The following is a 12363-nucleotide window of genomic DNA, read 5'->3' as shown; positions in this document are numbered from 1 at the left end:
GTGATCCAAAGATGATGAGACCACCACCAATTAAGTCAGCACAACACTTTCTTTTAAACTTACTTTGAGAGTCCCATCCTAAGTTGGGGGGACGCCAAAATTATCACCTCCCCTCAATTTCAATGTCCTTTCAAGCTCTCCCATGGCTGGAGCTTGTGCTCTACAGTTGGGAGTGCTTTATCCTCTAGGAGCAATGTGTATGGTAGCATTTAATCAGACCTGGTAGGTCTGAAACTGCACATATGAAATGTTGATGCTATTAAGCCCCTTAGAGGCTGCCTATATGGTTGCAATGGACAGTTTTTTCAAAGTGATGCTCTCTAGGGGTTGCTAATCATTGCAGTTTTGATATCAAACTCATGGAAGAATACACAAACACAATGTTTAACTATGATAAATGCTTTGTGGGTCACCATAATGATTGCCACTGCTTTACTGATTATCACAATAGTCACAATGATTTCTGCCAACGTAATATGTTTATTACAAAACAAAAGATTGAACTTACTTAAGAGGTTTGGGTGACTCCTCTAGGAGGTCATCAGTGATTACCCAATGTCATCTATGGTATGTTCCATCTGCCAAAGTACATATTTGTAAATTATTGCATAGTATTTAGTAGTGTGTGTGTAATAAATATACGACTCCTTTTTCTAAAGAAAAAGTACTGACTGGACAATCAGTTATAGAATGTTAATATTGCGTGCCTGTGAAACACTTCACCCTTTATGTAGTGTACTTCCCACAAGCACATGTACACACAGCACATGCGCTTATTGCGCACGCACTGACCAGCACTACATCTCTCATGTAATGTATTCCTCGCAGGCATACATTAACCAGTTGATGCCGTAACCACACATAGACTGCACTGTACTGCTCCATCTTTGTACCGTACCCTTCCCAGGCACACATACATCCAGCACAGAGTCATTACTCCTCCGCTAAGCAGCACTCTACATATAACTGATGTAGGCCAAGAGTGAGTTAAGCACACAGCAGCAGAATTTTGAAAAGATGAGTGAGCCTGTAGGACTCATTGCAGTGACACAAGGTCGAAAGGACCTGTTCACTCCTACTGATAATTACATGGTATGCTGCCACCACCTGTTTCCAGTGTAACAAGACCACAATAAGTGAGACAGGCCTATGTGATGGCGCACATCCATGATCCATGTTTGCCTAAGACAAAAAAATCAGCATTAGGGATACAGACAACAGTACAGTTGGGCACTCAGGGCCGGGGTACATGTCTCTTATCATGAAGACAACTTTTCCGTCCCAACACCACCCCTTCCATAAAGGCAGACACAAGGCCCTCTCTAACTGGTGGTCCCCAGGTATATCACCAATTTTACCTGGAAAATGAATGACTGTGTACTAAACCTCCCTCCTCCACCCATCACACTCAGATATCTATTTCCCTACTCCTAATGTGAAGAGGGAAGGAGAAAAGAGCAAGAAAAGAAATCTAAAGAACCAATTACAGGCAGCAACTGACCCTCCAAGGGCCACCCCAGACAAAGTACCTTCAAATGGTATAGATCCGCCAGCACCAATCTCCCAGTAGGTAGAAACTAAGGGGCTAATAATAAGTCCTCCTCCTGCCAGAGGGGAGGTATCAGTAGAAAAAGCCATTAGCTTGTCACTTCCTTGTTACTATGAGCAGAAATACGAGATTCATAAAATTAATTGTCCATCTCTGTAGCCTTTCAGGACCACAGGTTCCTGTGTCACATCGCGTAGTCAAAACATTACGATTTAATATCCCATCGCACAGTCAAGGGAACCATGGGATTTTACAAGAACCACAGGCAGTCACAATGAAACAGAGTCAACCTCCATATTACCGGTACCCACCTTTTTTGTAGGCCCAGAGAACTCCGCAGGAGCTTCATGATACTCAGAAAAAGAGTCATCCTCCCTGCTCATTGTACTATCCTCGCATATTGTTATTAATGGAGTTTGCAAGATTTGGTGCAATGAGTACCAGATTTCCACCTATCCCACCGTCACATTCCCCCTGATCTTGAGAGCGAGCAGATGGCACATATCAAGACCCTGCCTTGTCCCACATTTCGAGTCAGTTCCATATTCCTCGATCTGTCAAAAAAAGACTCTTACCCTGAGTATTGATGTTCAGACACATGGAAAAGACCGGCATGTATTGAAGGCCCATAGCTCTACATTTGTGCTTTACTTAGGATTTGAAAAGCAAAACTAGATTATCCCCGTGCACTCACGAATATAATAGGATTTGCTCTGAAGTTGCACATTCTAGTGTAGATGGGGTAGACAGCTATAGAATGATTTTCAAAAGGCAGGTGCGCTGCCTCCATAGCTACTTTCAAAATACAGTACCAGTATTTATGATTTAAGTTATTGGTTACCAATGTCCAGAGAGTGGCAGCCGGTGGGGGGGCATGGCGTCAAGGCCCTCTATGCTCTCTCTACAGCAAACATCCCTGACAAACCCTCAAACTTGAGATCTTCACAAATTCAGTTCTCCAAAAAGGATTCCACATTATTGCTTCCATTTGCTCTGGGAACCCCAAGAAGCATAACTTATTGCAGCAGGATAAGTTCTCAGCATCTTCTATTGTATCATCCACAATATCTCTGTAGTTAGTTGAGCTACTTGATCCTTCAACACTTGAACCTCTGCCTGGAGCTCAGATCTAGAACCCTAAACTGTGTAAACCAATTCCGCAATGTAGCGTATGTTGATAGGCAACAAGTTCACATCAATGGAAATTGTCTCTATTTTACCTTTCAGGGCTGTCCGTGACCCATGGATCACAGCCAGCAGTTCTGCCCTGTAGGGTTCCTCCCATGGTGACCCAATATCCTGCATATTCTGCAATTCGGTCTGTGGTGTGGTTCTTTGTAGGAGGGCCTGTGATGTAGTATATTGCATGATGGTGTTGTGTGTGGGGGCCCAAGTGCTTTATCTTTAACCATTCCAACAGCTAAGTCTGCTATCTGCTCAAATTATTTTACTAATGGAGTCACAGGTGTTCCCTTGCACCTTTGGCTTTCGCCGCAGGTGCAGCAGGGACAGGCAAAATCCCCCCCCATCAGGATCTTCAAAAGTCCATCGAGGCACTCCAGAGTTTGGAAGTTCACCCCACATGGTCTTACCCATGTCTCCTTGGTGCTATACAAAACTGTATTAGGCAGAGAGAGCAAGCTCTTCCAGGCCATAGATGTGGCCCTAGGCTCTGCACCAGAACAGTCACTGTCCCCAGAGCTCCAGGACCCATTTCAAATCCTTACAACCCCCCCGGTGCACCAACGCTGTGTCGCAAGGAGTAATATCGATTGTAGAGAGAAGTGCTCCCTCTCACAGCCACCGTGACACACAGCTGTAAAATGACTGTGTAGTTTCTCTCCACACAGATCTCCTCTCAATGCCCCCCGGGGGAGGGGAGTCACACCAGGGATCACCTCACACCACGGAGGTTCACCCCCTTCTGCCGATCCAGCTCATCAGTGGTGGGTCAGATCACCACCACATGGGCCAAGGCTTCGGCTCTCAGAGTTCGTGGGACTGGTCTCTGTACCGCCGCCATGTTTTGTCAGTTGGTATCCAGGCAGCAATTGAGTCCTCAAGTCCCATAAACATAGCATCCACATCAGGGGAGAAAAGTGTTTAGCAAACTAGTTGCTTTATGGCAGTATCTGCACTAGATTTTGCAAGATTTTCACAGGGGCTGCTGGAGCTCTCAGCTATTATGTCTGGTCGGCCATATTGCCAGGCCACGCTCCCTCTCCCCCACCTCCTAAAATGCTCTTCTTGACCAGCGAGGAACCAGAGACAATCCATATCTTTGTAACCCATGAGGTGCAGCCCAGGATGGATTTTCAGACTAGGTTGCTGACACACTGTTGTATGTACCATCGGTATTATTTTGGGGATTGCTAGTTTCGTTCCTCAACCTTTGCACGAGCTGGTCATGCTATTTACGTACTCCGTTAAGTAGCTGCCTACATTCCAATCCTTTCATCTCTGGCCTACCAGACCCAAAGGCTGCCACCTTCCACTGGGCAGGGCCAGGGTTGACACCCCATTACCACCAGGGCCTTTAGAATTGACTCTTTGCAAATACACTTATGACAAGACCCGGTAATTGTGCATCTACCGTCATTTTAGAATGCATTGGCTGTTGTTATTTCACAAACAAACATTAGGGCTACTGTTCCTAAAAAGAAAGAGGAGATATCGACAGATTGTGCAGGACTTGGGCATATGCACGGTGGTAGTCAGCAGGAGTGTTTCATGTTGCCCTCACACATCCCAAAGGGATGTCATGCTTCATCATAGGGCTATTGCTCCTCATTGGGCCGGTGCTCCAATGCCCAATGGGTCCCCCGAAGGGTCACTTTGGCAGAGATATTTTATTAGTATGCTGTATGATGAACACACGGTAGAGTCTAGGTGGGGTGGTATCTCATGTGTGATGATGTGGGTTAAAACTGGTCAGGGAGGCCACCAACTACTTTAAATAACTGGACCGCCCTGTCAGATTAATATAGGTAAATGCTACCAATGAAGTCATAAAGTACCCCGGTAGTCTGATGTGAGTTCCCTCTTTAGGGTCCAAATCTAGTCAGACAACGTGTTTCGCGCCCCTAGTGGTCAGGAGGATCCATGGTGATTTGTTAGAACAGGAATAGTGAGTGAATGTTCCTACCCCACAAATTTGTCAAAAGTGGTGCCCTTTGTGTGGTACCTACTTTTTGATGTTGGCTTTCCAACCTGTCAGGAGAGAAAAAGGAGACAAAATTATCATGTTCCTGGCATAAGAGCGTCTTATTGAGCAGGATGTCCATTATTGTGGACCAAAATGCTCGTCTGGTGCTGGACTGGTGTCCAGACACATAAAGACATATACAAGACACACACAACATAAAAATAGGTAGGGTGAAGAGCCAATCTATGAGAATAGCTCTCATTTAGAATTTCTAACCACACGGAAAATGGCAATCCAGTTCTATGTAAATAGGGCTGCTCTATAGAAAACAATATACGTTTAAAAATAATTAACCACAGGAGGAGCCTAGCGCGCAACCAAGATGGCCGCATAGGCTTACGGCTCTCGAGGGCCTCCGCAACCTCCCACATCTATCCTGACTAAATCCTGCTAAATGTGACGGGCTTTTGCGGATGCATTCGCGCTGAGGTGCCACCCGTTTTCTGAATTCTGATCGGACGCCGGGAACCCGAATGGTTGCCTTCCGAAGTTTGCGGCCTGCTATTGCCTAGGTCCCGGTCTCGAGTTGGTGAGGTGCCCGGGTACGAAGTGAACAACAGCGGCATGCTGGGCTTGGCCTGCCCCGTGCCCCGCACTTTCACTTTCGTTTTCAAGTCTGTTTTTTGAGATCGGCTGAGGGACCCTGGTGTTTCAGAGGAGCGCGGACAGCGGAGTGTCTGGCCTGATCTTCGGATTATACACGGACTTCCTGTCTGCGATTGCAGTGTCTGCTTAAATTAGCCAACTGGTCCCTGTCCCTGGCGCTGGCGGGTGCCAACCTTGGTGGCCTCCGGACGATGGCGGCGAGACTCGAAGGGGACAAGTCGAAATCCAAGTCAACCCGGAGGGGATCCTATGCTCAGGCCAACAACATGGACCGCTATGCGCAGCTAAAGGGATCCCCCACTGGCCTGCATAAATCGCCTGAGCGGTCTAAAGAGCTTGCGAGCCCAGAGTCAGAATTTACCCTGCAGGACGTCATGGGCGCCATTGAGGAGATGAAGGCTGCTGTGGGTCAGCGATTTGATACCCTGGCACATAAGTTGGACGCGGTCCTGATCGATGTGAATTTGGTCAGGGCAGACCTGTCCAAAACCAACGAGCGGGTCGACTCCTTGTCTCAAGCGGCGTCGAGCCTAACTGTGGACGTGGCCGCCCTGCAGACGGAGGTCCGTAGGTTGCGGCTTGCCAGTGATCAGACGGATCGTCGACTTGAGGATTCGGAAAGCAGGGCTAGACGGAACAATGTCCGTATCATCGGAGTGCCGGAAAGATCGGAGGAATCTGCTGCTGATCTTTTTGTGGAGGATCTGGTGATCAATCGTCTCGCGCCCAAGGGATTGAGCAAGTTCTTTGCGGTGGAGCGGGCCCACAGGATTCCGGGTGGTGCGCCCAAAGTGGGTGCTCCCCCGCGGCCTATAATCGCCCGACTTTTTAACTTTCGGGATAGAGATGCTATCCTTCAGGCGTCGAGGGTGGCTGGGCCGCTGAAGTTTGAGAACTCCAATGTCAGCTTTTATCCGGACTTCACGCAAGCGGTCCAGAAACAGCGGCTGGGATTTTTGGGTGTCAAACGGTGCCTGAGGGACATGGAGCTGAAATACGCGATGTTATTCCCGGCGAGGCTGCGGGTTGAGTTCCAGGGTCGTTCCCACTTTTTTGACCGACCGGAGGCGGTTGGTGACTGGTTGGATGCCCTACCGCGGGGACAGGATCGAGACGGTCGGACGGAGGAGAGCGGACGGGATGTGGTGGAGCAGGACTAGAACTTGGTTCCTGGCGATGGACTAGACTGACTATTTTTTGCACCTTGGCTCAATTGCACTCTAATCTGGCACATCATGCCCTTCAAATGTCTGGGGGTTGTGGGGAGCTTATTGGGGTCTTTTCCTCCTTCTGGGGTTCTTTTGTGGTATATGTTAGGGCGACAGGCACACTGCAAGTTGGGGGGGCTGTTCGGGCTCAAGCAGGGGTGCAGGGAGGGGGGAGTTGTGGTTTTGGGACTGTGGGGGAGGGGGGTTGTTGGGGATGGTTGTTTTTTCGTTTTGCAGGGCAATGTGAAGTTTTTTGCTGATTTCTCCGGGTTGTGCTCTCCGGGATGTGGGTATCATGTGCGGGAGGGGGATGGGGGATAGGGGATTGCGAATCCTTTCGTGGAATGTTAATGGTCTGGGGGACAGGATCAAGCGCGGGGTAGTGTTGCAGTTCTTGAAGCGGATCTCGCCCGACATCGTTTTCCTGCAGGAGACACATTTGGTTGGGAACTCCTTCCAGGCCCTAAATAGGAGGGGCTATCGCCTTGCCGCTCACTCTGGTTTCACTTCTGGCTCTAGGGGAGTGGGCATCTTGGTTAGGACCTCCCTCCCATTGGCAGTGGACGAGGTGCTTCACGATGATAGGGGGCGATATGTGGCGCTGGTGGGGAGATGGGAGGGCAGAACCATTTCACTGGTGGCTGTGTATGTGCCCCCGGGGTTGCAGACGGCTACATTTGCTGACTTGGGGCGTTTGGTCCTGGGGCTCCCTGGGGGGGTTTTGGTGTTGGGTGGAGATTTTAATGCTGTGGTCTCTGGATTGGAGGACCGTCACCCCCCCAGGGATCTCCCTAGGGCTCAGGCCTGGTTGGGGGTTTTTTGGACACTTTGGGACTGGTAGATTGCTGGAGATTGATGCACCCGGGACAAGCGCAATATACCTTTCACTCGGGGGCCCATGGGAGTCTCTCGAGACTTGACTATATGCTCATGCCGGCGACCCAAGCTGGGATGATTGGGGAGGTGCGTCATGTAGCCCGAGGTATTTCTGACCATTCCCCTATATGGTTGCAATTGAGGATTGACCCTGGGACAGAGGGAAGAGTGGCACCCATTAGCCCCTGGTATCTTCGTAACCCTAAGATCCGCGCGGAGTTGGTCAAGTCCACGGATCACTACTTCACTGATAATGTGGGGTCGGTGTCGTCGGCCGTCTCCCTATGGGAGGCTTATAAAGTGGTGGTCAGGGGGCAGGCCTTGTCCCTTATCTCTCATACTAAGAGGTGCGAGAGAGCTGAGGTGGTTCGCCTGGAGGCTGAAATAGCTGAAATGGAGGAGGACTTGGAGCGTGGAGTTACTGATGAGAAATTGCATGTTCTCAGCCTCAAACAGTTAGATTATAGAGAGCTAGTCACGGAAGCTGCTAAAGGGATGTATAGAGAGCAGCAAGGGCGACTGTATGACGTGGGGGATAAGGCCGGAAAGTTGATTGCTTGGTTGGATAAGAAGGAGAGAGCGAGCAGGGTGGTGCCCATTGTGGAGAGAATGGATGGAGTGCGTGTGACTGACCCTGTGGAGATTGTTGACTGCTTCGCGGATCACTTCCGCGGGGTATACTCTCCGGTTTCCGTGCGTTCGGAGGAGGATTCTCATCTGTTGCTTAGAGACATCACACTGCCAACCTTATCGGAGGCGAATGCAATATTGATGGAGGCGAAGTTGTCGTCAGATGAGATCGCTTTGGCCATTCGCTCGATCGCGTCTGGTAAGGCGGTGGGTCCTAATGGTCTTCCCATTGAACTATATAAGTTGCGTCCTGATAAGATAGCGCCGTATCTTCGAGACATGTTTTCGGCGGCACGTGCGGCGGGCTTCCTCCCCCCTGACCAACGCCTCGCCACCATAGTGGTGATACACAAAGAAGGGAAGCCGCGAGACCGCTGCGCCTCCTATAGGCCCATTTCGCTGTTGAACGCAGAACCCAAAATTCTGGCTAAGGTGTTGGCTAACCGACTGGTTCGGGTCGCGGGCGACTTGATTCATCAGGATCAGTCCGGTTTTATACCCCATCGGAATACCGCCCTAAATTTGAGGCGGTTGCACGGTGTGCTTGCTAGAGCCGAGTTTATACGGGAGCCGGCCATCTTGGCATCTTTAGATGCTACTATGGCGTTCGACACTTTGGAGTGGCCATATATTTGGGCCGTTTTGGCGAAATTTGGGTTCGGCCCTGAGTTTATTGGTTGGGTAAAATTGCTATACGCTGACCCATTGGCTCAGGTGGTGGTGAATGGTAGGGTGTCGGCTCCCTTCGCACTGGGGAGGGGTACGCGACAGGGATGTCCGCTATCACCCCTTCTCTTTGCGCTTTCTTTGGAGCCTCTCGCCGCCTGGTTGCGTTGGGAGCCGTCGTTGCGAGGCATTAGATGGACACCGGAGTTCGAAGACCGTGTCTCCCTTTACGCGGACGACATCCTTCCCCCCGACAGTCACTAATGGTATTGGTGGACGTATTGAATTCCTTTGGCTGCAACTCCGGCCTGGTCATCAACTGGGCCAAATCGTGCGTCTACGTCCTCTCGGGGGACGCCCCCCTCCTGCCGCAAGACTGCCCTGTTCAGATTGCTACCCTGGGGTTCAAATATTTGGGAATCTTTATCTCACTGGATCCCGCGGTCCGCTATGAGCGAAACCTTCTCCCTCCCCTCCAGCGACTGAAGGCCAACGTCGCAAGATGGCGACGACTTCCGCTTTCACCGCTTAGACGGGCGGCATTGTTTAAAATGATGTCGCTGCCTCGCTTTTTGTACGCTTTGCAAAATACTCTTGATGTCGTGCCGGCCCGCTATTTCCGGGAGGTTGAGGGTCTTCAGCGCCAACTGTTTTGGGACGGGCGGCCGCGGATTGCTCTCGCCAAGTTGACGCTCCCTTGGTACGATGGGGGGGTCACCCTCCCCGATATCAAACGATACTATTGGGCGTCTCAGTTGGCGGCGGTGAACCACGGGATATATGGTCCTGCCTTAAACCCGGCGTTCGAGATGGATAAATTCCTGCTCCCGGGTGGGGATTATAATAGGGCGCTGTACTCGGTGACCCCGGACACGCGGCTGACGGGACCCACGCGGGTGGCGGTGCGTGTGTGGCACGCGGCGAATGCTGCGATGGGGTGGGGGGATCGCTTGACTCGGGCGACGCCGCTGTATGCCTCTGGGCGGTTGGGCTGTTTGTGGAGATCGAAAGGCTTTGAGAAATGGGACATGATTGGTATATGTAAGGTGGGTGATCTTTGGGTGAAGGGAGCTTTCAAAACGTTTGAAATGCTTAAAATGGAATATAAATTGAACGATAGAGAGTACTTCCGGTATGCTCAAGTCCACCATGCGCTTGTGTTCGGTTTTTCCGGACGCTGCTGCCATCCCCGAGTATTCCCCACTGGAGGATAGAGTGCTGGATGGCTACGTGCCCAACAGCACTATTTCTCTGATTTACAAGAAACTCATCAACGATCGTGCGGACTTGCTGCTCCGTCTGAGGGAGGCATGGACGGGCGATGGCTTAGAGCTGGATGATGAGGACTGGGTGTCGGCGGTGGCCTCCCCGAAGGAGGTAGCGATCCCGGCCCGCTTACGGTTTGTTCAGCTGAAGATCCTTCATAGAGTGTATGTCACGGGGCCCGGTTTGCTGCGTATGGGTTATTCGACGGATGGACTGTGTAAGCGTGGATGTGGCCTACCGGGCACCTTTCTTCATATCTTGTGGGAATGTTCGGAGGTTGTGCGATTTTGGAACGATGTCCACACTGTTATGGAGGAGGTCACGCGCGTGGCCCTGTTGCCAGAGGCTAGGAGGTGTTTGTTGAATGTTTGGGAACCGAATGATTGTACTGCGGCACAGACGCAGTGGGTGACCTTGGGGTACATGGTGGCTAAGCGTAACATTGCGCAGTTATGGGGCTCCCCGAGGCCGCCCACGATTGAGGTATGGAAGGAGAATATGGACTGGTGTATGTTTAGGGAAAAGACGGTGTATGTGGCGAGAGGTAAGCCAGGGAAATGGAGTAGGGTATGGGGTCCGTGGAATTCATATCGAGGCCGTATCTGCACCCCACCTTTGCCATTAGAGGTCGATATTGCTTTGACCCCCTAGCCGCGCATTCTGCGGGAGGGTGTGAGGTGTGTTCCATGCTTTGTTTTCCTATTGCCCCCCTTCACCGCTTCTGGACTAGAATTGCTTTGGACACGTTATGTTATTCCCCGTCCTGGGAAGAGCACGCTGCTATCTCGGACTCTCATTGCCTTGAGTGTGTTTTATGTTTAATAAAAAATGAAACTGTTGCTTTAAACTGCTCCTGGCCTATGGCCATGGCCTGTTATAGGTGCTTACGGACTGCCGGGTGCTTTGCCGCTGGTTCATTTGAATGTATGGCGTTACACTGCGGGCCCTCGGGCTCTATAGCGGCCGGCCCTGGTGGTTGTAGGCCCTTGTATGTCTTTTATTGTGTGCTAACGGTTTCTAATAAAATATATTAAAAAAAAAGATAATTAATCACAATGAAACAGCCTGGTAGCTCGCCAAGGTGAGATGGGGTTTCTCACAGATAATAACTCCTTTGTTCAAGATCAGCCTGGCTTGCCCTGATAAATAACTCTTTTGTTGATGCAAGGCTAGTCTCATGGCTGTTTGTGACATACACAGTCACAAACATGCACAGGCCTACACCACAGCCCCCTCACACCTGACTCTTTGACGTTGCTGGGCCCTCAATCCCTATAACCCTGCTCAGCCCCTCAAGGCACCACCTCATTTAAGAGTACCAACTGCGTGCCACTAGGTCTATGTTATTGAGCTGAAGTACCTTCCTGGGCAGGAGTATGTTTATTGGGCCCGCTAGAACTCTCTATAGTTCATGTTTGTGCTTCTAGTAAATATGTTGTTAGACCGGACCTCCTTGGCGTGGTTTTCCACCAAACCTTTTGCCTTCTTCCCTCCTGATTTGTTGAAATTATTTTTTGTTGGCTTTAGGCTGTACACTTTACAACTGCTAACCAGTGCTAACGTGCTTATGCTACCCTCTCTAAGTCTGGCAAATTAGCTTACACCCATCTGGCAAATTCAATTTACTTATCAGTCCCTAGTACTACATGTACCCATGGCCTGAAGATTAAATGCTAAAAGTGGGCCTGAGGCACTTATTGTGCCATCCACTTAAGTAGACTTTTTAAACATGTCTCAGGCCTGCAATTACTGCCAATTTAACCTGGCAAAATAAACCTCTTGTCAACCCTAAAACTTATTTTTTAATACATATGAGAAACCCCTAGGGTAGACTCTAAACAGCCCATACGGCAGACTGCATAACATTTAAAATGTTGAACGTGTACTTTTAGGTTTTACATGTTCTGGTAGTAAAAAAATCGTAAGCTCATTTTTCATTACTGCAAGGCTTACAGCTCCCATAGGATAATATTGAGTTACCTTATAACATGTAATAAGTGAGAAAGTTTGCTCGTGCACAAGTAAAAATGTCTTGTTTGGTCTCCAGAGAATTGTAATTTTAAATCGTTTTTAACGGTAACGTTTAAAATTATGTCAAAATTCTGAAAATGCCACTTTTAGAAAATTTGCATTTTCTTGTCCTTTTGGTGCCTTCAGCTTCTATCCTGGGTCATCTGACTAGCTGTAGTTGGCAGTGGTCCTTTGTGTATTCCTCCCAGACAGTGATACAAAGGGGGACTAGGTGTTGTCAGGATGGGTCATCTTGTCAAGACGGGAGGGGCGGAGCGATCACCTACCACACTTGCCCTTCAAAGGGGCCCCCTCAGCACACTCACAAAGGATTACACACTAGACTA

General features: G+C 49.7%; 1 protein-coding gene across 1 annotated transcript in view; it reads left to right on the top strand.

Annotated features, from left to right (window-relative positions):
- LOC146782648 (hydroperoxide isomerase ALOXE3-like) overlaps positions 1–12363 on the top strand; it is a 287130-nt gene that overhangs the window by 62114 nt on the left and 212653 nt on the right. The gene's annotated exons all lie outside the window — the stretch shown is intronic.

This window comes from Triturus cristatus, chromosome 12 (assembly GCF_964204655.1).
Source record: "Triturus cristatus chromosome 12, aTriCri1.1, whole genome shotgun sequence".
NCBI classification, from domain to species: Eukaryota; Metazoa; Chordata; class Amphibia; order Caudata; family Salamandridae; genus Triturus; species Triturus cristatus.
This window is presented reverse-complemented; position numbering and strand designations above follow the sequence as displayed.